This window comes from Sapajus apella, unplaced genomic scaffold (assembly GCF_009761245.1).
Source record: "Sapajus apella isolate SASKATOON/1434 unplaced genomic scaffold, GSC_monkey_1.0 scaffold54, whole genome shotgun sequence".
NCBI lineage: Eukaryota > Metazoa > Chordata > Mammalia > Primates > Cebidae > Sapajus > Sapajus apella.
Genome location: NW_022436994.1, coordinates 2,477,176 through 2,504,409, shown reverse-complemented (window position 1 = coordinate 2,504,409; position 27,234 = coordinate 2,477,176).

The following is a 27,234-nucleotide window of genomic DNA, read 5'->3' as shown; positions in this document are numbered from 1 at the left end:
CAACAGGCTCATTCTCACTAAGAAGGAAGCAGAGGCATTTGAGGGGCTGGACATTTGGGGCAATGCCCTGCTTGCAGTTGAATGGGTCCCCACACTTCCTTCTTGTTAATCCAGTCTATTTGCTTGCACTAGAGCAATTAGATGAAATGGTTAAAAAGAACGAAAAGTAATAAAAAGACACCTATCAAGTGACCACAGAGAAAATAATTAACGATAGAGTAACTGAAGATGGCCTATGAACTGGGTGGTGGTCGCCTCTAGTGCATGAGTCCAAAGCATAGGCTGAGTCAGCTGCCTCTGAATTTCTGTTTCATCTGGAGGAAGTTTCTTAATGTGTCTCTGAGTCACTTTCCTCTTCTATAAAATGAGGAAGGTAATAAATACTGGTTCTAGTTTTAAATAACTTAGCTTGTAAAAAGATTAGCACAGATGCTGGCAAAAGAAACTCTGCATAAAATATTGATTGGCTCTGAAAATTCCAGATTAGTCCTTCTGCACGAGGTAAATCTCATTATTCAGGCAGAGTCCCTGACATCGATAAACTTCCTATTACACAGAAACAATATTGGCAAAAACTAGGCAGAGACATGTGTGTCAACTAGAAGGAAAATTCCACGAGAAGAGAGACTGGCTCATGCTGTGTCCCCCGCACGTGTTGTCATCACAAGCGCATGGAAGGGCCACAATCAATATGGGTGGTACACTTAGAAAAATTGGCCTATGTGAAGGAGCTCCGCCAGTTTGCTTTGGCAGATAGCTGTGCTGGAGCCAAGGGTTTTCAGAGACAAATCAAGCACATGCTTATATTTGGCATTAAGAAGTCTGCCAAGGCAGGGCTGACCAAATCCACAGGGATGACAGAGTGGAGAGCTGTAGAGATTATGTGCTGTGGAAAGAACTCGCATTTACATCCCTAAAGAGAATACGGCCAGCTGTCATTCCTGGCTGCAGCAAGAAATACCAGTGCATTCTATTCTACATCACAAATCTGGCAACAGCACGTTCCTCTGCTTCTGTCCCTCTCTCTCTGTTTCTCTCCCTTTCCTCCCTCTCTCTTCTCCTTCTCCCTTTCCCCCTTGGTCTTTTTTTTTTTCCTCCCCTTGTGCTCTCCATTCTTCCTTTCTTCCTTCCTCTCCCCGTCTTCCTCCTGCTCTCTTTCTTTCTGTATCTTACCAACTCTCCAAATGAAAGGAAATTATTAGCTAGCTAGTTGAGAAATATTTACGGCTGGTGTCATTGACCTAGAGAATAAAAGATGTATCGGTATAATACGGATATACTTTTCTTTGAAAGAATCTCAGAATCTTGAAAGATGAACTCTAAGATACCCAGGAGTACCACCCATCTTTGAGTTCTGTCTATGTATTCCTAACATCCTCTGACCTATAGGGAAATGTGTGTTGCAAACTAACTGCATGTTACCAACTTGGGCGACCTGAGAGGGGACATGCAGGCACCACAGCGTCGATTTTGAGATGTCATTTAATTGTCCAGTTCTCTGGCAGGAAACTGAATGCCATGGGCTATCGAATTCTGTCTTATCGGCAATTTTAAAGAGTTTAGATACAACTTCTAAAGTTTGTGTTTTGATAGCTGCAAAGCCTATTAGCTTCTCTGCCTCACAAATAAATATTTGTGTTGTGGAAATTAAGTACAAATGATATTGTCCAGAATTATTAGTTGTTTGGGGGGTGATGAGGGTGGGGCTGCTGCCATGGGTTTGGTGTCATTGGAACCAAGACACGGGAGAGCAAAGAAGACCCTAAGCGTCATCCTGGAATAAGGTTTCCTACCTACAGTAATGAAATTCATGTAAGTTGGCCTAACTTACCTACCCATGACAAGCAGGTACCTATCATATAGAGTAATCCTGCCCAGCCACAAGGGAGAAAAAGCCAAATGAGTGCACAAGAATAGCCAGTCCCTACGCAGGCAAAACGCAGAGATGGATCACTGTCACATGAAAACAGAACTCAAGAAAAATAGCTCTATTTTATGGCCTTCTGAGTAAAAGGGAAGGTATTCTTATATTGTGCATTATTAAGACAAATATACAAAATCATATGCTTATCCTATGAATTCGTTTATATTACATATTTGTAAATAATAAAATAGAAGACTATTCCAAGATGTATGTAATCATGTGTATTTTCCCTTAACGATTCAGTTTTAAGTTCCTCTATATAATATGCACGTGTAGATTCTGATTCAGGGAGGTTTCTATGTAATATGTTTAGGTACCTTAAAACGATTATTTCTCACAATTTTGCAAATGTGTATGTATTTCATGCAGTTTATTTTTAAACACAGATTTTATGGTCAAATATTTTTGACCCAAAATTTTGGATAAAAACATGAACCCAGAATGTCTCTTGATTTAATGATTAACAATTCACTTGCAAGACAAAATCCAGCAAAACAGATTTTACAGCGTTTCTACGTTTCACTTTACAAGTCATTAAAATTTAGTCATGCCACTTGTTTTAATGTGTCTCAGCAATTTGATAGCCGGATTTCACAGGCTTGTAATTGTCCGTCATTTAACGCGAAACCTCCTGTTTTCACCCTCATATTCAGGTTTGATTTGTTTGACATAATCACATTAACACTAGAAATATATTACAACTTCATGATGCTTTACTTATGAAAAGCTAATTCGTTTGTGCTACAGAATAAATAATTGATTATGCAGATAATGCAGCAAACATCTAAAGATAAAAAACAGCATGCAATTGACATTTCCTTTAGCAAACTCACTAGAGATTGACAAGAACTCTCTTTTATTCTGAGTATCAGTTATATATTTTTTCTTAATGTCATAATCTTTTCAAAGAAAAAGATAAGCAGATTTTTGTTTTTAACAATTATGGAGTTTTAGAGTTATTTCTATATATTGGGACTAATTTAATTTGACTAAATGAATAGACTAAACACAAACTGTTTTTTTTTAACTTGAGGGCCTAGATCTGAAACATCATTTAGACAAAATTAATGAAATTATCCTTATCTGAATGCTTTGAAGAAGATAAGGAAGTAGATGTCAATTCTGCTATTTCTACGAGGCAAGAAGTCACAGGACTCAACACATAATCAAAGGAAACATTTAAAATAATCTCCGTGATCTAATTGAAAGCACAATTGAGAAACCTTTAAGGATTATTACTGATGAACTTCAGTAAAAGTCACATTTTAATAGATAAACTTTTGCTTTTGAAAAGAAAACAGAGTAATAAAGCATTTCATTTTCATTAGAAGTCCACTTGCGTTAAAGTGCTTTTTTTTTTTTTTTCTTTCAGATAGAGTTTTGCTCTTGTTGCCCAGGCTGGAGTGCAATGGCGGGATCTCAGCTTATCGCAACCTCTGCCTCGAGGGTTCAAGCGATTCTCCTGCCTCAACTTCCTGAGTAGTTGGGATTACATGCATGTGCCACTATGCCTGGCTGATTTTGTATTTGTAGTAGAGATGGGGTTTTTCCATGTTGGTCAGGATGGTTTCGAACTCCTGACCTCAGGTGATGTGCCCTCCTCAGCTTCCCAAAGTACTAGGACCACAGGCGTGAGCCACTGTGCCCAGCCTGAAGTGCTTTTGACAGCAGTGAGCCGGCTGTGAGCCTCAAGTGGAGGAAAGACCTTGCTGACTTACTCTGAAGAACCATAATCCTCTTTCTTCCCCTCAACTCTGCTGTGTCCTAGAAAAGGTGGTCTGATTTGGGGACACAGGGCATTCCCTGGTGCTCTCTGACATGACCAAAAACAAAAAAATATTTCTCCTGCCAAAGGCTTTAGAAACAGGTAACATTATTTTCATGAGGGCCATCTTATGTAATTTTCACATCATTTTTAGAGTTACAGAAGACAGCTGATATTGCCGATAATATGCAAATGAATACAACTACCACCACCAAAATGAACAAAAATTGCAGCCCAGGGAACTGAAGGGATATGAACTAAATCACAAAGTAAATCGTGAACAAGGACAAGAAGACCAGGGGCTCCCAGTGACTTACTTGTGCAGTGAGATTTCCACTACATCAACTGCCTCTTCATAAGAGGAGCCAAAACTCTGCTTCCTAAGAAGCTTTTAAAGCTTTGAGAGGTATTTACGAAACCCCATTAGCTGGTGTCTGAAATAGCAGTCAAATAACTGGTATAATTTTTCTACTGGCTTTCTTGCCTTTGAAGCATCCTGAAATTATGCATCTCTCCGGAAGGGGTAAGTGGACCTTCATGGAATCCCTGATCCTGCTGGAAGGGACAAGAGATCAATGCCAACACGAAAGGAGAAAAGAAGTGTCCCTTTGTCCCAAGGCTTTGTATACTCACAGGACACCAAAGCTGAAGCAGGAGCTGATAACGTCGTTGACAAACACGTGTAGGAATTTACCGTTTACACAGCCAGGCTACCTATCTATCACATTTCATTGTCAAAATGAGCGTGGGTGGTAAACGGGACTGTCCTCAGTTTACAGACGAGAATCCTGAGCTCAGATAAGTGCAATTAACTTTCCCAAGGTCAGATGGCTAGAATGGGCAAGCAAGCTAGGCTTCAGATCCAGCTCTCCTCATTCCCATGTACAGATGGCTACACACCGCTGCAGGGTATATGTAAGCGGTGATACAAGAGTAGGAACATGTACACACGTGCGCAAAAGACTGTGTACCCTCATCTTTGAAAAGTCTTCACCATTATTTGATTTTTGCTACTTTGAAAAGAAATTGGGCTTTCCATACGTTCTCTAAAATGGATTAGGCAAATTTTTTTGTTCCTTCCTCTCTCCCATGCCTCTCTCACTGCACACCTTCCACATCCACATCTTCTTTCTTAGACTGATGAAACTGGCTCCTGCCTTCAGCTGGGGAGGCACAAAGAGAGGAACAGAGAAGGAAGTTGAGGCAGCTTCGCGCTGCACAGCATGGTAGCCACCCGCCCACGTGGTTCCTGAGCTGCGGCAAGGTAGGTAATGTGGCAGGACGGATTTATAAAAGTTTTAATTAGTTTGAATTTTAGAACTAATATGCAATTCAGGTATGGGAAAACTTTTTTTTTTTTTTGAGACCGAGTCTCACTCTGTCACCAGGCTGGAGTGCAATGGCACAGTCTCGGCTCACTGCAACCTCTGCCTCCTGGGTTCAAGCGATTCTTCCGCCTCAGCCTCCCAAGTAGCTGGGACCATAGGCGCGTGCTATCATGCCCGGCTCTTTTTTGTATTTTTAGTAGAGACGGGGTTTCACCGTGTTGGCCAGGATGGTCTCGATCTCTTGACCTCGTGATCCGCCCACCTTGGCCTCCCAAAGTGCTGGGATTACAGGAGTGAGTCACTGTGCCCGGCCAGTTATGGGAAAGCTTCTAACTAGGTTTGGGACAAATGGGATCTGTGGGTCTACTTTTCACCTGCAAATTTTTTTAATGTATATATAGAGACCAAGTGTTGAGATATGAAGTATAAAACATATAAAATACCTTAAGACATGTTGAAATTTTTCTATTTTGTGTATATGGGGGTAAATTTTAAAAAAACATACCAGAAGGTGATTTCTCCTGTTTCTTTTTACTTTTAGAAACGTTTTTTATTAGAAATTTAAAGTTACATTTGTGGTTCACATATTTTCATTGTATAGTGCCGGGCTACGGTGAAAAGGAAGACATATATTTAAGAACTATCACTAACAGATATTTAATGACATCGGCCCTGAATCCATTTTATTTTCCAACCTTTATTTCACCTTTACCCTAAATTCCTCAGATCTATTTTCATTCTGAAAGGTTTAGAAGCAGAAACCAATAACCAGCTGTCCTGTGGAGTGTCAGGCAGGGCCTCGGCCTCATCTGATTCAGTGTTTATTTTTGAATGTTTGTTGTCACATCAACTAAATCCATGTCAGGGTGATTTCTTCTCTAACACCCATGACCCTTAGTCAACTGCCCATATGTCCTCTGACAATTTAGATCGTAATAAGCACATTGTCATATCCTAATGATATTGGTAGTAAAAATATTAATAACTTTCTGGACACTTTTTATATTAAACAAACTTTGGGAGTTCACAGAGGCTTCCTGAAAAATCGCAAAAGTTATTCTTTCACATCATAAAATAAAGATGATAGAAATACTAAGGGTTATTTTGTGATATGATACTACTGTAAGAGATATATAAATAGTTACCCATTTGAAGAGATGCTCAGCCCTCCCTAATCATCTGTAGGTGACATTTTATTAGCACGAATATTTCCGAAATTGCTTTATAGGTAGTCCCTAGAGAGTTCCCCAAATCCTCAACACTTACAACATGTCTTGCCCTAAGAGAAATACTGATCAAAACTCTCATGGAATGCTTATATTCTGTACCCCAGTAGAATATTGTACCTGCCTTCAATTTACTATCGTAAATTATTAAATTCATCACCTCCATTAAGATGCTGGCAGAATAAAATAGTCTTATTTTGTTTTACCTGTGCTTTTGACCCCCTTTCTCCGATTTTTACTGGAATGCTCTGCTGTAAGGTAGAGGCCAGATTTTGTGTCTTAGTAAACAAGCACTATATCAGAGTCCCAGGGAAAAAATGATAGTGCCAGCTTCTTTAAATTACTAGCCCTTCAAAGAATAGGCCGGGTGTGGTGGCTCACATCTGTAAACCCAGTACTTTGGGAGGCCAAGAGGCAGGTGGATCATTGGAGGTCAGGAGTTCAAGATCAGTCTGGCCAACATGGTGAACCCTCACCTCTACTAAAAAACCCAGCAGCTACTCTGGAAAATGAGGCAAGAGAATAGTCTGAGCATGGGAGGGGAGGTTGTGGTCAAATGAGATCGTGCCACTGCACTCCAGCCTGGGCAACAGAGTGAGATCCTGTTTCTAAATGAATAAATAAATAAATAGAAGTTGATGTACTTAGAAAGTTTCACATTATAGCAGTGGACTGAGTCGGGATAAACAGGACTGTTTTTTAGTAGTCAGCAACCCAGGGTCCAGTGAACTAAGAACTCCTTACATGAGTCTAAAAGAAGTAATGACGAAATCGATTTTAGTACAGTTATTTGTTTGCAAGATTGTTGATGTTGTCTTAGTAGTTAGTCTTTTTTCTGGGTATATGACAAAGCCTCTTCTATTTTTTCTTAATAGGTAATCCCCAGCAATTTAGTAGAAGCTACTTTTATGAAATAAAATGACAGATTTAAAAATGAATCCTGTTCCTCACTCATTGCTGGGAATTCAGAAACTTTTACTGAATCTCCTTACTTTTTATGGCAAAGCGGTTATTTGTATGGGTCCAATGAGAATATTTTCTTTTTACGGGATGTATGCATAATCCATTTTGTGGGTCTCACCTGCAGGGTCATCTTGGATAATGCTGCTCATTTAATCAGATAGAATCAGCCACTTTTGAGGGACAAGGATTGATGTTACTTACGAAACTGATGCGTACAAAGAACTTCCCAAAAACAAGTCTGGTTCTTAGCCTCACAGGTATAAAAAAGATCAGGCCATAAACTTTAGGGAAATTAGGGTCCTCAAGAAATGAAGACTTTTCCCAAATTTATATTGACCATAGACTAATTATGATGAAGAACATTTCTGGGGCTTGGTTTTTAGTTTTGAGATACAAAACTAAATGCAATAGAACCATTTAAGCACCCAAATTTTCCTTATGGAAACTTCCAGGAGGACAATGGACCTGTAGCCTCAGTAATGGCTCAACATTGCATGGTTCTAGACTTACAAAGCAGATTATTACTTGTCCCTGTGTAAACAACCAGGTCATGCCTAGTGAAGCCAGCTCTCCTAGTGATTTTGAATATTTCTTTATTTGACAATATTAAAATCACAACAGGTAGGAGACTTTCAGGGAAGATAGTAAGAGGCTTTGAAGTAGTCAAAAAAGAAAATAGTCCTTGGGAATCCCAGGTTTGATTTGGTGCCAAACTACAGCCTGCAGGCCAGATATCTGCATTGTTAAATAGTTTTATTGGAACACAGCCACATCCATTTTTTTTTTCATATTGCCTATGGCTGTTTTAGGGCTTCAGCAACAGACCTGAGTCATTATAATAGAGACCTTCTGGACTGCAAAGCCTAAAACACTTACTATCTGGCCATTTACAAAAACCTTGCCAACCCTTGTCCTAGTACAGCCTTCTAAGTTATCTGATTCTAAAGCAGTATGCACCTTTCACCGTGCGGAGTTATTTTGCAGATATCAATGTATGTATAAATTTATTTCAGCATCCTCAATTATCTACATTTGTTTTCTTTTTAATGTCGGGAATTTATGCATAACATAAAGTGTACCATCCTGACCATTTTTAAGTATGCAGTTCAGTAGCCTGAGGTACATTCACCTTGTTTTGTCATGCAATCAATCTCCAGAACTCCTTTTGTTTTGCAAAGCTGAAACTCCATAGCTGTGAAACATACCAGCTCATTCTCCTCTCCCCCAGCTCTGAGCACCACCGTTCTGAATTATTCCTTATTACTGAGTGTTGCATTCTGATGTGACAAAGTGCGCCAATGTTTACCCTTTAGAACACCTACTCTATCGACAGATGAACAGTGGCTTAACGTTTTGCCCCAGGACAGTGTGAGGTGGAAACCTAAATTGTATGTGGAGATAATGTTAGAAGCTGAAGTGTACGGATCCTGAAATATCAGACCAAGGGATCTGAACTTTTTTGTCTGGCTGCCATTAACAAGCTTTGTGAAACATCACTAGATGAATGACAGATGATGAAAAAGAAAACAGAAGTGTTATATAAAAGTAATATTATATATGGGTTTCATTCATGAGAATGCAAAACATAATTTTTAATTATTCCTACCAATTCCCAACTTAAATAAAATAGATGCTTTTAAAATATTTCTGGGAAACCAACTTATTCATTTTGAAATTCTGATTCTTTAGCATAGTGTCAGTTCCAGTCCTGTTCTAGCTGGAATGGTTGCTCGTGCTACTGTTTCCTTTATGACAATGTCTATATCCAGTATGTGTATTATCTAGCCAAGACCAATTCACTTTACTTTGCAATTAATAGTGAAGTTTACATTCACATGTTCATATAGTAATGCTTGCATACAAATGGAACTTAAATGCAAGGAACATCAAATGAAATAACGAAGATACAATACTATGATATTTAAAGAGCAGGAAATAGACAAAGGTTTTATTTCTCTCTTCTACATTTCAATGTATCTAGACATATAATAAGTACATACTTGTATATACAAAGCTTCGGGCCAATAGGAGTAGAATAATGTGCTCCTACCTGGGAGCAATGCCTTCAATACTCCAGAAATTGTGTATCCTTAAATGGAAAGCAATAACATACTACTTAGAGTCAACTTGTCTGATTTAAATGATAAGCATAGAGCTTCTGACAACAGAGCTAAGTTTACTCTCAAATTACAAACACATAGAAACAATGGATATTATTCAAAGTAAGAAGAAACAGCTAACAGCAGAAATTAAAAGTCAACTTTCTTAATAATTTACAGCTCAAACAGACTTAAAATTAGTAAGGTTATTAAAATTTTGAAATAAACACACACACATATATACTACCCAGTTTAGTCTAAATGTATCACTAATAAAAATCTTCTCTCTAAAATTACAAAACTCATTATGTATCTGAATCATTAAAATAGAATAGAATTGCCATAGAAATGGACAAGTAAACCAATGGAATTTTTATTTTTTTCAACCAGATGTTGCAACATACAATACTGGTAAAGATGGGCAATTATTTTATCACTAAATTTATTTTAATTTTTCCAAGAAAATTTAATACTATCAGGAAAAATTAAGTTAATCGTTCCTCCACACAGCTAAAAAATTACAAATTAATTAATTATATAAATTTATGACCAAACTAAAAAAACAAACAATTCACAGAAAAATGAAGTCATGATTTTACAAAATATTATACAGGTAATTTACAAGAAACAAAACCAAATGGCCAATTGTCATATGAGAAGATGTTCGATGTTTGAATTTAATAGTAATGAGAAAATGCAAACTTATGCAAAATGTAAAGCAATTTTATGTTTATAACTTGGGAGATATACAGAGATATAGAAATTCATGTGTACTTTGGGGAAGACTAAATTAGTAGGGCTATTTTGAAGATCCATGTGGCAAGAATTTTAAGATAAAGATACCTATGATCTTGAACTTCCAATTCTAGCTGCAAATTTAGCAAAATTCTAAATGTTTATTATTAAAATATTACATCACAATATATTAGTATAAAATTACAAACTAGGTCTACATGTGTCTCTCAATCATAATTCTTGAGAGTATAATGATCATTTAAAAATATTTCAGAATGATATGTGTACTGTGGCATCATTTAAGGAAATTTAATAATCACACAGCATAGTGCTATATGTGTTTTGGTGATATATCACGCTCTATATAAATATAACAACATTTATATTATATAGCCTCCTCACACAGTTTCTGAGTTTCTAGGAGGTGAAATCAATGATTTCAAAATAAAGTTTACCACAGGGAACTAAATTCTAATGAAGAAGAATAGAGAAAAGTATTACATATATTTGTAATCTCTTATTTCCTTACAATCTGTTGGAATTTAAAAATGGGACAATTTAACATTTGTAATTCTGTTTATTGGCTGCCTTGGTGTTTATTATATAATTGTGTGTGTGTGTGTGTGTGTGTGTGTGTATGTGTGTGTATTTAGTATATATTGTGTATTTAGTGTATATTGTATATATAGTATTATATTGAGTGTATATATGTGTGTATATATATAGTATTAGTATTAGATGGTGTTCTATAACTATGTATATATAAAATATTACACATATAAAAGCATAATATAACTGTGTATATATACATAATGTAAATATTAGGGGAATTAATACAGGCTTTCACAGATTGGAGAGCTCAACGTATACTTTAAAGGTTCATGATTTTATGGATTTATTGAAATAATCCCTAAAGATTAGTAGGATTCAGAAGGATGTGTATAAATAGATGAGAGCATTTGAGACAAGAACTTACACAAGTGAAAAAAAAAAAGGAATTAAAATTCTGTACACTGTGCTAGGGAAACAACTAGAAGATTGACTAATTAGAACTTAAATTTGAGATCATTTCACAAATCAATAAATAAAATTTTAAACTATACATGCTCTTTGAAAGGCTTAGAGTTCTGGAAAACGATGAAGAAAAATGATGTGTGTTTAAATTAGTTTTCCTGGTTTAGTAATATTCATAAGATTTTATACGGTAATAGCATGGCACAAATTTATTTTTTCTTTAGGACTGCAGTAATATTTTGAATATATCAGCAGCCCCAAAAACAGTAGCAGAGAGGAGCATGGGTACAAGCAGGTGGAAATTAGGCTTGTATCTGGAAGTGGGAGAAGAAGGAGGGCATATGGGAAAAAATACTTTCCTTCCTGTAAAACCAGTGGTATAACAGGAGGAACAGATTAGAATTTTTTTTTTATAATACACTTTTTAGACACTTTCACTTTCTATGACTTCTTACTAGTCATTTCAACTCCAGGCTTCTTGGTTTAACCATAAGTGGGATCTACCCCGAAAGACTGTTGTGAAGATAAAATGGGATCGTTTCGCTAAAACAGGTTATCACAAGACAGTGATCCGTGTCAGTGTCCATTTCTTAATCTTTCAAGAAAAGCATTCTACCAATTAAATAATCATTTCCTATGTAAATAGGAGACTTAGACTCAAAACAGCAAAGTTAACAACTCTTATCGCGTGGGAAAACTGAGGATAATTAAATATATTATTTAAAAAGCATAATATCATTTATATTTCTGACAGTAAATAATTTATATTTTAACCTTGCCCTTCAATCTGCAATTAATAACACAAGAATTTGAAAATATACCTCCATTACCAGCATTGCTGACAATATAAATCTTGTTGAATAAAGGAAATATTTATTTGTACCATATCAAGAGACTGTCAGTACCCTAAAAAATATGTGGCCTGTATGTGTGCATTTAATGAAATGCCTCTGATAAGGTGACAATTGAGAAGGGACCTAGAGAAAGTGAGGCGGTGAAGCATAGATCCCTGAGAGAAACAATATTACAGTCAAAAAGAAAAGCAAATGCAAATGTCCTGAGGCAGCTGTGTTCTTCAACTGCTTTAGAAACATTGAGGCCGTTGTAGCTGAAGCCAGTGAGTGAGAGGGAGACTGACTGGGTGAGGTTAGGAAGATAATAGACATCCAGGATTTCAAAATAATCTTTTTTAAAAAATTTTTATTATTTTTTTTCGCTATTTTTATAATCATTTTTTTCCCATTTATTTATTTTATTGCATTTTAGGTTTTGGGGTACATGTGAAGAACATGCAAGATTGTTGCATAGGTACACACATGGCAGTGTGATTTGCTGCCTTCCTCCCCTTCACCTACATCTGGCATTTCTCCCCATGCTATCTCTCCCCAACTCCCCACACCCCACTGTCCCTCCCCTATTTCCCCCCAACTGACCCCAGTGTGTAGTGCTCCCCTCCCTGTGTCCATGTGTTCTCATTGTTCAACACCTGCCTATGAGTGAGAACATGCGGTGTTTGATTTTCTGTTCTTGTGTCAGTTTGCTGAGAATGATGGTTTCCAGGTTCATCCATGTCCCTACAAAGGACCCAAACTCATCGTTTTTGATGGCTGCATAGTATTCCATGGTGTGTATGTGCCATATTTTCCCTGTCCAATCTATCATCGATGGGCATTTGGGTTGGTTCCAGGTCTTTGCTATTATAAACAGTGCTGCAATGAACATTCGTGTGCACGTGTCCTTACAGTAGAACGATTTATAATCCTTTGGATATATACCCAGTAATGGGATTGCTGGGTCAAATGGAATTTCTATTTCTAGGTCCTTGAGGAATCGCCACACTGTCTTCCACAATGGTTGAACTAATTTACACTCCCACCAACAGTGCAAAAGTGTTCCTATTTCTCCACATCCTCTCCAGCATCTGTTGTCTCCAGATTTTTTAATGATCGCCATTCTAACAGGCATGAGATGGTATCTCAATGTTGTTTTGATTTACCTTTCTCTGATGACCAGTGATGATGAGCATTTTTTCATATGTTTGTTGGCCTCATGTATGTCTTCTTTTGTAAAGCGTCTGTTCATATCCTTTGCCCACTTTTGAAAGGGCTTGTTAGTTTTTTTCTTGTAAATCTGTTTTAGTTCTTTGTAAATTCTGCATATCAGCCCTTTGTCAGATGAATAAACTGCAAAAATTTGTTCCCATTCTGTTGGTTGCCGATTCGCTCTAATGACTGTTTCTTTTGCTGTGCAGAAGCTGTGGAGTTTGATTAGGTCCCATTTGTCTATTTTGGGACCTCTATGAAGTCCTCGCCTACACCTATGTCCTGAATGGTTTTGCCTAGATTTTCTTCTAGTGTTTTTATGGTGTTAGGTCTTATGTTTAAGTCTTTAATCCATCTGGAGTTAATTTTAGTATAAGGTGTCAGGAAGGGGTCCAGTTTCTGCTTTCTGCACATGGCTAGCCAGTTTTCCCAACACCATTTATTAAACAGGGAATCCTTTCCCCATTGCTTGTTTTTGTCTGGTTTGTCAAAGATCAGATGGTTGTAGATATGTTGTGTTGCATCCGAGACCTCTGTTCTGTTCCATTGGTCTATATCTCTGTTTTGGTACCAGTACCATGCTGTTTTGATTACTGTAGCCTTGTAGTATAGTTTGAAGTCCGGTAGTGTGATGCCTCCCGCTTTGTTCTTTTTGCTTAGAATTGACTTGGCTGTGTGGGCTCTCTTTTGGTTCCATATGAAGTTCAAGGTGTTTTCTTCCAGTTCTGTGAAGAAGGTCATTGGTAGCTTGATGGAGATAGCATTGAATCTGTAAATTACTTTGGGCAGTATGGACATTTTCATGATATTGATTCTTCCTAACCATGAACATGGAATGTTTCTCCATCTGTTTGTGTCCTCTCTTATTTCATTGAGCAGTGGCTTGTAGTTCTCCTTGAAGAGGTCCTTTATGTTCCTTGTTAGTTGTATTCCTAGGTGTTTTATTCTTTTTGGGGCAATTGTGAATGGAAGTTTGTTCTTGATTTGGCTCTCTTTAAGTCTGTTATTGGTGTATAGGAATGCATGTGATTTTTGCACATTGATTTTGTATCCTGAGACTTTGCTGAAGTTGCTTATCAGTTTCAGGAGATTTGGGCTGAGACAAGGGGGTCTTCTAGATATACAATCATGTCGTCTGCAAATAGAGACAATTTGACTTCCTCCTTTCCTATTTGAATACCCTTTATTTCTTTCTCTTGCCTGATTGCTCTGGCTAGAACTTCTAGTACTATATTGAATAGGAGTGGTGAGAGAGGGCATCCTTGTCTGGTGCCACATTTCAAGGGGAATGCTTCCAGTTTTTGCCCATTCAATATGATATTGGCTGTTGGTTTGTCGTAAATAGCTTTTATTATTTTGAAGTACGTTCCGTCATTACCTAGCCTATTAAGGGTTTTTACAATAAAGGGCTGTTGAATTTTGTCAAAGGCCTTCTCTGCATCAATTGAGATAATCATGTGGTTTTTGTCTTTGGTTCTGTTTATGTGGTGAATTACGTTTATAGACTTGTGTATGTTGAACCAGCCTTGTATCCCCGGGATGAAGCCTACTTGATCATGGTGGATAAGCTTTTTGATGTGCTGTTGCAATCGGCTTGTCAGTATTTTATTGAAGATTTTTACATCTATGTTCATCATGGATATTGGCCTGAAGTATTCTTTTCTTGTTGAGTCTCTGCCGGGTTTTGGAATCAGGATGATGTTGGTCTCATAAAATGATCTGGGAAGAATTCCCTCTTTTTGTATTGTATGGAATAGTTTCAGAAGGAATGGAACCAGCTCCTCTTTGTATGTCTGGTAGAATTCAGCTGTGAACTCGTCTGGACCTGGGCTTTTTTTGGGTGGTAAGCTCTTAATTGATGCCTCAACTTCAGACCTTGTTATGGGTCTCTTCAGGGTTTCGGCTTCTTCCTGGTTTAGGCTTGGGAGGAGGCAAGTGTCCAGGAATTTATCCATTTCTTCCAGGTTTACTAGTTTATGTGCATAGAGTTGTTTGTAATAATCTCTGATGATGGTTTGAATTTCTGTGGAATCTGTGGTGATATCCCCTTTATCGTTTTTTATTGTATCAATTTGGTTATTCTCTCTTTTCTTTTTTATTAATCTGGCTAGTGGTCTGTCTATTTTGTTGATCTTTTCAAAAAACCAGCTCCTGGATTTATTTATTTTTTGAAGGGTTTTTTGTGTCTCTATCTCCTTCAGTTCTGCTCTGATCTTAGCTATTTCTTGTCTTCTGCTAGACTTTGAGTTTTTTTTTGATCTTGCTCCTCTAGCTCTTTCAGTTTTGACGAAAGGGTGTCAATTTTTGATCTCTCCTTGCTTCTTATATGGGCACTTATTGCTGTATATTTTCCTCTAGAGACTGCTTTAAATGTGCCCCACAGATTCTGGCAAGTTGTGTCTTCATTCTCGTTGGTTTCGAAGAACATCTTTATTTCTGTCTTCATTTCATTGTTTATCCAGTCAACATTCAAGAGCAAGTTGTTCAGTTTCCATGAAGCTGTGCGGTTCTGGGTTAGTTTTTGAATTCTGAGTTCTAACTTGATTGCACTGTGGTCTGAGAGACCGTTTGTTATGATTTCCGTTCTTTTGCATTTGCTGAGGAGTGATTTACTCCCAATTATGTGGTCAATTTTAGAGTAGGTGTGATGTGGTACTGAGAAGAATGTATATTCTGTGGATTTGGGGTGGAGAGTTCTGTAAATGTCTATTAGGTTTGCTTGGTCCAGGTCTGAGTTCAAGTCCTGGATATCCTTGTTAATTTTCTGTCTGGTCGATCTGTCTAATATTGACAATGGGGTGTTAAAGTCTCCCACTATTATTGTGTGGGAGTCTAAGTCTCTTTGTAAGTCATTAAGAACTTGCCTTATGTATCTGGGTGCTCCTGTATTGGGTGCGTATATATTTAGGATCTTTAGCTCTTCTTGCTGCATTGATCCTTTTACCATTATGTAATGTCCTTCTTTGTCTCTTTTGATCTTTGTTGGTTTAAAGTCTCATTTATCAGAGATGATAATTGCAACTCCTGCTTTTTTTTGCTCTCCATTTGCTTGGTAAATCTTCCTCCATCCCTTTATTTTGAGCCTTTGTGTATCCTTGCATGTGAGATGGGTTTCCTGGATACAGCACACCAATGGGTTTTGGCTTTTTATCCAATTTGCCAGTCTGTATCTTTTGATTGGGGCATTTAGTCCATTTACATTTAGGGTTAATATTGTTATGTGTCACTTTGATATTCCCATTTTGGTGCTAGCTGGCTGTTTTTCCCATTGATTGATGCAGATTCTTCATTGTGTTGATTCTCTTTACCATTTGGCATGTTTTTGGAGTTGCTGGTACTGGTTGTTCCTTTATATGTGTAGAGCCTCTTTCGGGAGCTCTTGTAAAGCTGGCCTGGTGGTGACAAAATCTCTGAGTACTTGCATATTCACAAAGGATTTTATTTTTCCTTCACTTATGAAGCTTAGTTTGGCTGGATAGGAGATTCTGGGTTGAAAGTTCTTTTCTTTAAGGATGTTGAATATTGGCGCCCACTCTCTTCTGGCTTGCAGGTTTTCTGCTGAGAGATCTGCTGTGAGTCTGATGGGCTTCCCTTTGTGGGTAACCCGACCTTTCTCTCTGGCTGCCCTTAGTGTTTTCTCCTTCATTTCAACCCTGGTGAATCTGACGATTATGTGCCTTGGGGTTGCTCTTCTTGACGAATATCTTTGTGGTGTTCTCTGTATTTCCTGGACTTGAATATTTGCCTGCCTTGCTAGGTTGGGGAAGTTTTCCTGGATGATATCCTGAAGAGTATTTTCCAGTTTGGATTCTTTCTCTTCATCACATTCAGGTATGCCTATCAAACGTAGATTAGGTCTTTTCACATAGTCCCACATTTCTTGGAGACTTTGCTCATTCCTTTTTACCCTTTTTTCTCTATTCTTGCCTTCCCGTTTTATTTCATTGAGTTGATCTTCAACCTCTGATATCCTTTCTTCTGCTTGGTCAATTCGAGATTCAAAAGAATCTTGAAGTTCATGTAAGGTCTTTGGTTTTCATTCTAAATGGAAAGAGAACACATTTGAAGGTAAACCAGAGAAGTCATACAATTGGGCACATGTTTTAGAAAAGCCACTCTGGCTGCCATGTAGAGGACTGTGTGTGTGCACATGGGTGCACGTGTGTGTGTCAACTGGACAAAGCAAGAAGCAGGAGAATAGGTAGGTGCCTATTACAATCTTCTCCATAGCTTATGATGGTGACCTGATCTAGGATGGTAATAACGGAAATAGGGTAGCTACCCCAGTGTTTATAGATGCACATGCAAATATATTTATCCAAGGATTTAGGTTGTAAAATGTACTAACACAGTCTCAAATACTATTGCCTTGTCGGAATTCCTTTTTTCATTTATTTCCAATTATTTGGATTACACTTATATATCTGGGCTAAACATGTACCGCCAGAGAAGTGCAGTCATGATCATGGCTTAAATAGGGAAGAAAACAAGGTAAGACACTCCTTACAGAATGATGTTATGTTCATTTGCTTGTCGTATAGTCCAAAATGAGAGTTTACACTACTCTACCTCAAGCAATCAAAAAAACTTCTACGTGATATTTTCCTCTCTGCAGGTCATTTCCTGCTCCAGGCTATGCGAAAAGAAAGGTTACACTTACTTTGAAGATGAATACGTCAACAATTACAGCCCTGAATATCTCATGCACTAATGATGGGATCCTAAATTAACATTTTGGGCTGGCAATCAACATTTAACAGAAGGTTAGTAAGATGTATGCTTTGCAACAAAGTCATCTCACTTCTAGAAAGTTATCTTAATAAGATAGTAAAGGACATTTGAAAAAAATTAGATGTAAGACATAGTCATAAAATATTGGAAGCAAACTTTCATGGATGAGGAATTGAATTAAAATATTCCATCTGTTAAATTTGACAATGGAATGTTCAGTACTTGATAAAATTTATACACAAATTTATACAAAAAAACCTGCTAAGCATGCTAAATACATTAAAAATAGTTTTTGTGAAAATTTGTACAAAATTAAAGGTAGATAACTAAATAGATAATCATATTACTGTTGTATGAATGTCCCTCAAAATGTAAGTATTGAAACTTAATTGCCAATTTGGTGTTATTAAGAAGTGAGGCCTTTAGGAGGTAATTTAATTGTGAGGGTGCAGTTTTTTATATCAAATTAGCAACCCTATAAAAGGGATTGGATGGGGTGAGTTCCCTGCTTTCATCCCTCCCACAGTGTGAGTTTATAGCGTCTGTTCCCTTGGGAGAACTCAGTAATAAGGCATAATCTTGGTAGTAGCGATTAGGCCCCCAAGAGACCTGTTGGCTCCTTGATCTAAGACTTTTCAGCCTTCGAACATTTCTGTTGTTTATAAATTATCCAGTCTATGGAATTTTGTTATAGTGATACAAATGGACTAACACACACACAAACACACACATATATATATGCACACACACATACACAAAATTTTTTCTCTTTTTGATATTTTATTTCTATAAGCAACATATCTTTTGCTGTTAAAATAGAATTATACAATTTTTAAACAAAATATGTAGCAGATTAGTTAAAATGTTGTTCTTGATTGCCTTTCACGTAAACTTAAAAATCTGTCTTCTCTGACTTAGAGCTAGTATTTAACTCAAAAATCATAAAACACAACAAAAGTTTGTTTTAGGTGCTCTTTCTGCGATTTTAGTTTATTTCTTCAATTATGTTCTTTGATAAACATTATCACTCTCTTCTGTCTTTCTTTGTTTTAGAATTTAATTGCCACCATTTTTACTTACCGCTCAGGACATTTCACCATGGTTTTGCTATATATGACCCCTTCTTCCATTAGTGAATCATTAGCAATGAGTACATTGCAAGGTACTCATTGCTAAGGTTTGTCTGAAAGCTATTTTTAAGAGCTTGTTTATTGGGAGTCACACTGGCTTTTTCCTGGCCCAGACTTCTATTCAACCTAAGCTTTGTACCAGGCTGTCACTAAGCAAAGGAGAGTCAGCCAGGACCTGTGACTTAGTGTTGTGGAAGGCTTGTGGCCCTGTCTCTTAAAGTGTATTCTGCATTAAGGACCTGGTTAAAATGCAGGGTTAAGTGACTCAGACTCAGCGTGATTTCCACCATAAACATTCACTCTTGTGAATAACAGCAATCGGTCTACAGGCACGTTTCCCATGCTTCTGCAACATTTCTTTCCTTTGTCCCCAAGAAAAAAGTAATGCCATCAAAGCTTGTGTGTTGTGCCTGTGCCAGCAGAGACAGATGCTGGCAAGCACTCCTGTTCAACGAGCAATTATGAATAAACCCCATATATGTCAGATTTATTGAAGTGGGCAGAGTGAGAAATTTGAGACGGTTTGAGTGACAGGCGTGGTTAGTTAATAGAAAAGATGCATTATTTAACCTGCTAAATCATTTTTCTATAAATCACACAAACATAAGCAAATCTTACATATCACGTGCTCTTTTCTCAGTAGTGTACAGCATCCATCTTCACGGTTCTGTGCCTTTTCCAAACTATGGGTGTGAAGGTACGGAGAAACTAGTGTGCTCATTATGGCAGTAACACGTGGTGTCTGAAGAGTACTATGGTTTGGAATGCTATACAATTCTGTCATCATGACATTTTCGTAGATTCAGTTCTACATGTAACATGCTTGAAGCAGCATATCAGTTGTTCACTAGAGTCTCCACATCCACACTGAATGTGAACATTATTGTTTTTATGAAACATTTAATTAGATCTACTCAAAGTATAAAAAAAGACACGATTTACTTCCAATTACATTTTAAATATTTGTCAGTTATAAATTACCTTTGCCTTTTTATTATGAAAAATCATTTGGGATATTAGAATAAAAATATCTTTGAAAACTTATATAGGTTTTGTGTTTAATAGCTGTATTGTTAAAAGATTCAAAATTTGTATAATTTGAATATATTTATATTTTTAATCAGTTTGACCATTACTTCCAATAGAACATATTATGTAAACATCTCGATAAAAATTACATAATTTGTAATGTTGTTACAGTGGAAATAGAATAAACAAATTATATGTAGGAAACACATGTAAATGTATAAATTGTATGTTTATTTTATTAACCAAATAATTATCTGGTTACAATTATATTATATTTTAATTATATTTTATTAACTAAATACGTTATATAAGTTTATTTTATAAACCAAGTTTATTTTATTCATCCACACCTCTCCTGCCCGTAACAGAATACCCAATAGCAGTAACAGCCGCTGATATTACAGCAACTAGAGGTCTCGTAAGTAAAGCTTTGCATCTAGTTTTCAATTTGTTAATATACAGCTATTTTTTGCCATTCTAGTAGGGCAAAACACTCTTTATTTAGCAGTTTATCAACTTAATTAACTTTTCTAAATATTTTAATTCTGTGGTCTGTGGGTTTCCTGTATCGGTTTGCTGTGGACACTAGAAATGTGAAAGTTTGTCTGGCTGAAAGGGCCCTGCAGACACAGCAGCTTCTCCCCCAAACCCTGGAGCTGGTTCATTTAGAGCTGGTTAGGAGCCAGTTAGGGGGATTAAACTGTGCATGGGATTCCGGAGTCAAGTTTGAGCAGACAGAAAATAGTGGAAATAGGGTAGAAGGACTACCCAGGTTGGCGTTGCTGGGGTGTGATGTGGAAGGAAAAGTGAAGCAGAAGGCAAACACGATGTGAGCAGGCTTGACTCAGTGCAGCTAAGACACCAGATGTTATCCTGAGGGTGTTCACTAATAACAGTTTAAATCAGAATGTGCCATTTTTGTATGTTCACATTTGGCAGGCATAGATAATGTTTGAAGACAGGAAACTCAGGAGATAGAATTAACTTCAGTCTGTATAAAGTGTAGAAGCAAGAGACTAAGGGGAGAATAACCTTTCAAAATAAAATGCAAGATTTGAAAACTGATTGGCTGGGCAGGTCTTTAAGGTTAATCCCTGTTTGACTTCAGGTTGTTAGGGGGTGATTTTATCACATGTTGTAGAATATGTCGTTTCAGTTTTGAACATCTTGAGTTAAATTGTCCTACGGTATCTAATGAATATGATTTTCTTCCCTGGGAAGCTAATATTTCAAAAAGTTAAAGAGTATAGATTTCCAGCATGTATCCCATTCATAAAATTATCCCTAGGTTGTTTATTTTAGGAAGAGGTTCATGAATATTCTATATGCAGACAACATATAAGGAGTTAACAACAGCTTCAGTACTTGTGGGAAAACCAGTTAACTAAGCCACCTCTTAGTGGTATTTAGACGGAAAATCTTAGCTGAAGATATTATATAATAAACCAGTCAGTGACTAGAAAATTGAATATTTAAGTATATTTTATTGAAATTAATTTGAATTAAAGTGGCCATATATGGCTAGTATTTACCACATTGAACAATGCAAATTAGAGGAAAAATTAGTAACCATTTCTAATACCACATGCCAAAATCCTCACACATTTATTCCAGCTAAAGGAGCTCATCAGTAGTAGCAACTGAAAGCACCATCTAAACCAGCTTATGTTAATTTACTGTCATTCTTTCAGAGTCATCTCTTCTCTGGACAAAACAAGTAGAAGAGTTAATTCTGAATCTGCACTTTCCTTGCCTATTTTAAGGTTTTTATGTTGACACTGATTTGTGAACTCCCTCCTGTGATGTGATACTTCATTTTACTTGCTATTTTGTTAGGAAGAAAGTGCTTTAGCCCTTTATTTAAAATTATGTTTCTCCCTCCTGAGTTGAGTGAACTTAGAATGCATTCCCTGATATACCCATGTTTTTGTTAATATGAATTTGAGGAAAAAAATCATACTTAATTAGCTAAGACTTCTCATTCTAGGCTTGACCCTGTATTTGGCTTCTTTTGAATTTGTAATTGCATAGGCTGCTCTCTGACAGTAGTTAGTGATCTGGAAACTTTATTAAGGTTAGAGTAGGAGGTGGTACATGAGGATTAAACAGGGAAGACTTGTCTTATCTCAATACATCATTTTTTGCTCACAAGAAAGCCAATTTTGAATCCTCTAAAATCTTCCTATTTCCAAGTTGCAGAGGATCATTGATTCCTAAACAAAGACCTAAATTTTGACTCAGAGATATGGCAAGGTAGTGAAACACCATTATAATTTAACAATATTCAAGATAAAATGATCTCTCTGATGTTTAGTTTTTGCCCAATTATTAAGATATTTGGGTGTTCCTTTAAGAATGAAGACTCTAGTCTCTTGAGCAGGGACTATATAGGCCTGAGATGGTTATTTATTCTTTTATGTTCTTTTCTTTATTATCTTCAACATGGCTGGAAGCAGCCAATGTTCCCCACAGTTTTGTGTTTTTTAAACCAAATACATGGTTCAATGGTAGAAAACTGGGCTCATCCAAGCTGTTTTCAGTAAACGTTTCATTTCAGATGATTATTCCATATTAAATAATCTCTAGATCCTGTCTTCAAAACTAACTAGAACAGATAACCTACCCTAGATGTTCACCATTTAGGGTCTGTTAGTTGCAGTCATTTTTGTGAAAATGATTGCAATGAAAAGATAAAGTTGCACATAGGGAAAATGTTTTGAATAATTTAAGCATAGTGGTATTTAATATGACAAGTTAAGTTACAACATTTTTGAAAATTATAATGGTGTCTCTTGGCTGAGCTTAAAAAAAAAAACCATTTAGGCTAAAAGGGAACTGCCACCTCTCCTAAAATCAGAATGCTGTTACTGTAATTCTCTATTCTCTAGAATTGTCTAGAAGCAGCTTTGTGATGATTTAATTTTGCTCTTGTGAGTTCGAGCTTCTGTAGTCATGGAACCATCAATTAGAATGATAGCTTTCTGATCCCAAAGTCATTAGTTCCGAAAACAACATTTTTTGTAAATTTGAAAGTGAGTTTTGATCTTCTGATCTTGCCACTCCCCAAGTAGCCCTCCTAATAAGAGGCATCAGCATTGCTTCAGTGACAGCTGCCAACTTCCACTGCTGAGAGTCATCTTTGTGTTCTCCATTTTATCCCCTACCCTCTGATTTAGCTGCAGTTCTCTTGGCCAGTCCTTGAAACATATCCATGGCCTAACCACTTCTCACCACTCATACCACTTACGTTAACAGCAGTCTCATCTAAGCCACAACCTTTTTTCTCTGCATTACAACAGCCTCCTAACTTATTTGCGCACTTAACCTAACCTATTTATTCTCCACAGTGCACCAGATATACCTCTTTGAAATGCAAATGCAATCATGTTATTCTCTGGTGAAATTATCTCATGTATTCCTATCGCATTTAAAATTAATTCAAAATAATTCCATGATTATCAAAACCCTATATGCTCTTATCCAGCATGGTTTAATTCCAAGATATGTCTTCAACTTTTTATTCACTGTAGTGCATTGGTGAGTAATAGTCATATCTTTCTTTTTGCTCAGAAAGTCTTGACATATGAATTTTTCAGTTTCTCCTTTATTCACAGGTAACTCTTTCCTCATAAGGCTAATTCCTTGCTTCCTTGAGGTCTACTCTCAAAGATCCTCTTCATTTTCTATCTAAAATTATTAATTTTAATCATTAATTATTCCATTACTATGCTCTGTAGTGTACACAATTTCTGTTCTTTGTGATGTTATTTAGGAAGTAAATTATATATATTCCATACATATTGTGCATATAAACATTAGAGTTTTTTTTGCTGTATGCTCAGCTGCCCAATAACAGTTTGAGGATTAACATATTTGTAAAATGGACAAATACATTCTTTCACAATTATTAGTTTAATAATTTTATATTAAACTCCCTATATGCTTGCAGTATGAATCAGATAATTCAGAATAAACATTCTATTGGAAAAAACTAAGAAATATTTTATAAAACATTCTTAAAGCATCAGAAAGTTAATACAACAATGAAGCAACAAAGAATTACAAGATTAAGAATGGTATGGAAGCCTGTTTATGATTCTTATATTTGGATTATCTCTTTACTCAGAGTTGAGTATCAATCACAAAAGGGACCTAAAGAGAGAAATAACCATATTTACTAACAGTAAAAGTATTTAAACATCTCTTAGTAATTGAGAAAATTGAAAGTAAAGAATAAAAGAGAAAGGGAAAGAAAAAAACAGAGAGAGGGATAATGAAGGGGAGAAAGAAGAGAAAGGAAGAGGAAGAAAATTAAGAAGGAAGAGGAGGGGGATGGAGGAAGAAAGAAAGGTGATAAAAATGTTAAAGCTTTTAACAATATAATTTTTCATTTTTGAATATGAATGTTGGTCGATTTCTTGATGTGCCACAGATTCCTCATTCTCTGTTCATTTTTTATTTGTTATTCTTTCTGTTTTTCAGTTGATATTTCCTATTTTCTTATCTTCAATCTCATTACTTATTCTGTGGGTCACAAATAGACTCTTGAATCCCTCTGGTGCATTTTTTAGTTTTGTCATTGTGGTTTTCAGCTCCAGAATTTCTGTATCTCTTTGTTGATATTCGTACTCTTTCATATTTTTTTCTGATTCCTTTATTTCTTTGTTTATGTTTTTCTTTAGACATTTGGGCATAAGTAAGAAAGTGGTTTCAAAATCTTTGCCTAGTAAGTTTGATGTCTGGGCTTCCTTAGAGATATTTTATGTCTATTTATTTTATTCCTTTGAATGACCCATACTTTTTCATTCTTTGTATGTCTTGTGATTTTTTTTTGAAAGCTGTATGTTATAATAATTATAATTACTATGTGGTTACTCTTTAAAGCAGACCCCCCTACAAACACACACATTCTCTAACATTTTGTGGTTTTAAATTCTATTTACTTATTATATTTTTAAGGTTAATTTTTTTTTTAGTGAAGTTTTCCAAGCTGATTATACAAAACTGTTTACTTTATAGGGTGTGTTCACTGAAGTCTTTTTGTTTCCTTAACTAATGTTAAGCTAATGTTTTGACAGTGATTTCTTTGTCACTGTCAAACACAACAAAACAAACACAAAGAACAAACAAGTAAACATTATCCAGCAAAATATATCTCTAGGCCAGGCAGACTGGCTTTGTGCTGGGCTGTCTGAACCTGGCACATGTGTGTGTTCACTCTTTGAATATTATGCTGAGCTTGCACTGAAGGTAGGAATCAGCCAAGATAAAAGTGTAGGGTCCTCTTAGGACATTTGTCAGCTTGTGGCTTAACCTATGCATATGTGTGACTTTCTAAACTCTCCCACGCACATGAATGATTTTGAATGTCTTAATTTTCCAAATACTCTTCTTCAACTTTTCTTTCTGTGCTGAAGTTGATCTACTGTATGTGTAAACTCTAATTTTTCCCCTAAGAATCTGTAATTTGTTGGATCTCCTTGCACAGTTTCTGAATAATGTCCATTCCTTATCTATTTTGAATTCTAGCAACACAGAGAAAATTGCCTTTCATTAGTGCTTTATGTATCCCCCAGACCAGTTAGAACAAACATATATAATCATTTTCCAGTAAGATCTTCTCTTATTCCATTGGAGCCATGGAACCAGGGTTCCACATGGGGAATGTAGGCTTCTGACACTTCAAAACTACCACTTCAGTGAGGCATAGGCAAGTTAAAAATGTCATGAAGTTTTCAAGTTGTCTTTTTCTTGAGTCTTATTTCACTTGGTTGTTGTAATATTTTCACTATTTTCCAGAGTTTTGACAAAGTTTATTCTGACAGTTTCTTTTAGTTTTTTTGATGTTTCTGTGGGGAAATGAAAGATTGCAGCTGTCTCCACTGCCATTTTGCTGATGGTTCTGTCAATTTTTGCTTCATGTTATTATACTCTGTTGTTAGTTCATGTATTAGTTTTCTAGGGCTGCCATAACCAAGCAACACAAACTGAGTGCCTAGAACAACATAAATTTTTGTCTTACAGCCCTGGAAGCTAAAAGTCTGAGACTGAGGTGTCAGCAGGGATGGTCCCTTCAAGGGCTATGAGAGACAGTCTGTTCTATGCCTTGTTTCTAGCTTCTGGTGATTTAGAGGCAGTCTTTGGCATTCCTTGGCTAATCTCTGCCTTCATAATCACATGATGCTCTCCCTATGGGTATGTCTCCCTTTACTCAAATTTCTTCTTTTAATAAGACATCAATCATATTGAATTAAGGCTCATCTGATTTTATCTTAACTTAATAGTCTGCAAAAAACATATTTCCTAATGAGGTGATATTCAGAGGTTAGGATTTCAGCATCTTCAGAGGGAAACAATATAGCTCATATCAGTGCATGTTTTCCTAAAGACTTGACCCCCTTATTACTACAATATAAATTTTTAAAACTCTATTCACATTTTCAGTAGCCTACATTGTGTGCTACGAGTATAATGGGTTCAGTGTTCTTATGGTTGCTGCTTGCATAATATGTCTTGTCATCTTTTTACTTTCAATCTGTTAGTATCTTTGCATCCCGAATTTGCCTTCTCTAGACAGCCTATATTGGGATCACTTGTTTTAATTCAATCTGACAATCTCTGCCTCTTGATTGGGTTGTTTAATCTGCTCAAATTTAATATAATAATTGGTACAATTCTATTTATGTCTGCCATTTTACTGTTTGTTTTGTATATTTCTTAAATATTTTTCTTTATTGCTTTATTTTGTAATAAATGAATATTTTCTAAAATAGAACTTTAGTTTCCCAATGAATTATTTTACTATATATTTTTGAGAGTTTTGCTGTTGTTGTAAGTTTACCCTATAGGTATATGGAAAATTAATTATTCAAATAAACTTCCAATTTATACTAGCTAAATTTTAGTAATACATGGAAACATTATTCTCATACGTCTCTTTTATTTCATCCATTTTAAAGTATCATCACTTTATGCATTACATCTATTAAAGTTACAAAGCCAACAATACAGTTTAATGATGATTACTTTACCATCTATAGTAATTACCTTATCACAATACAATTTTCTTCCAAATACCTACTTTTTGATGTTATTAGAAAATACGTTAGCTGGGCACGGTGGCTCATGCCTGTAATCCTAGCACTTTGGGAGGCCGAGGCAGGTGGATCACGAGGTCAAGAGATCGAGACCATCCTGGTCAACATGGTGAAACCCTGTCTCTACTAAAAATACAAAAAATTAGCTGGG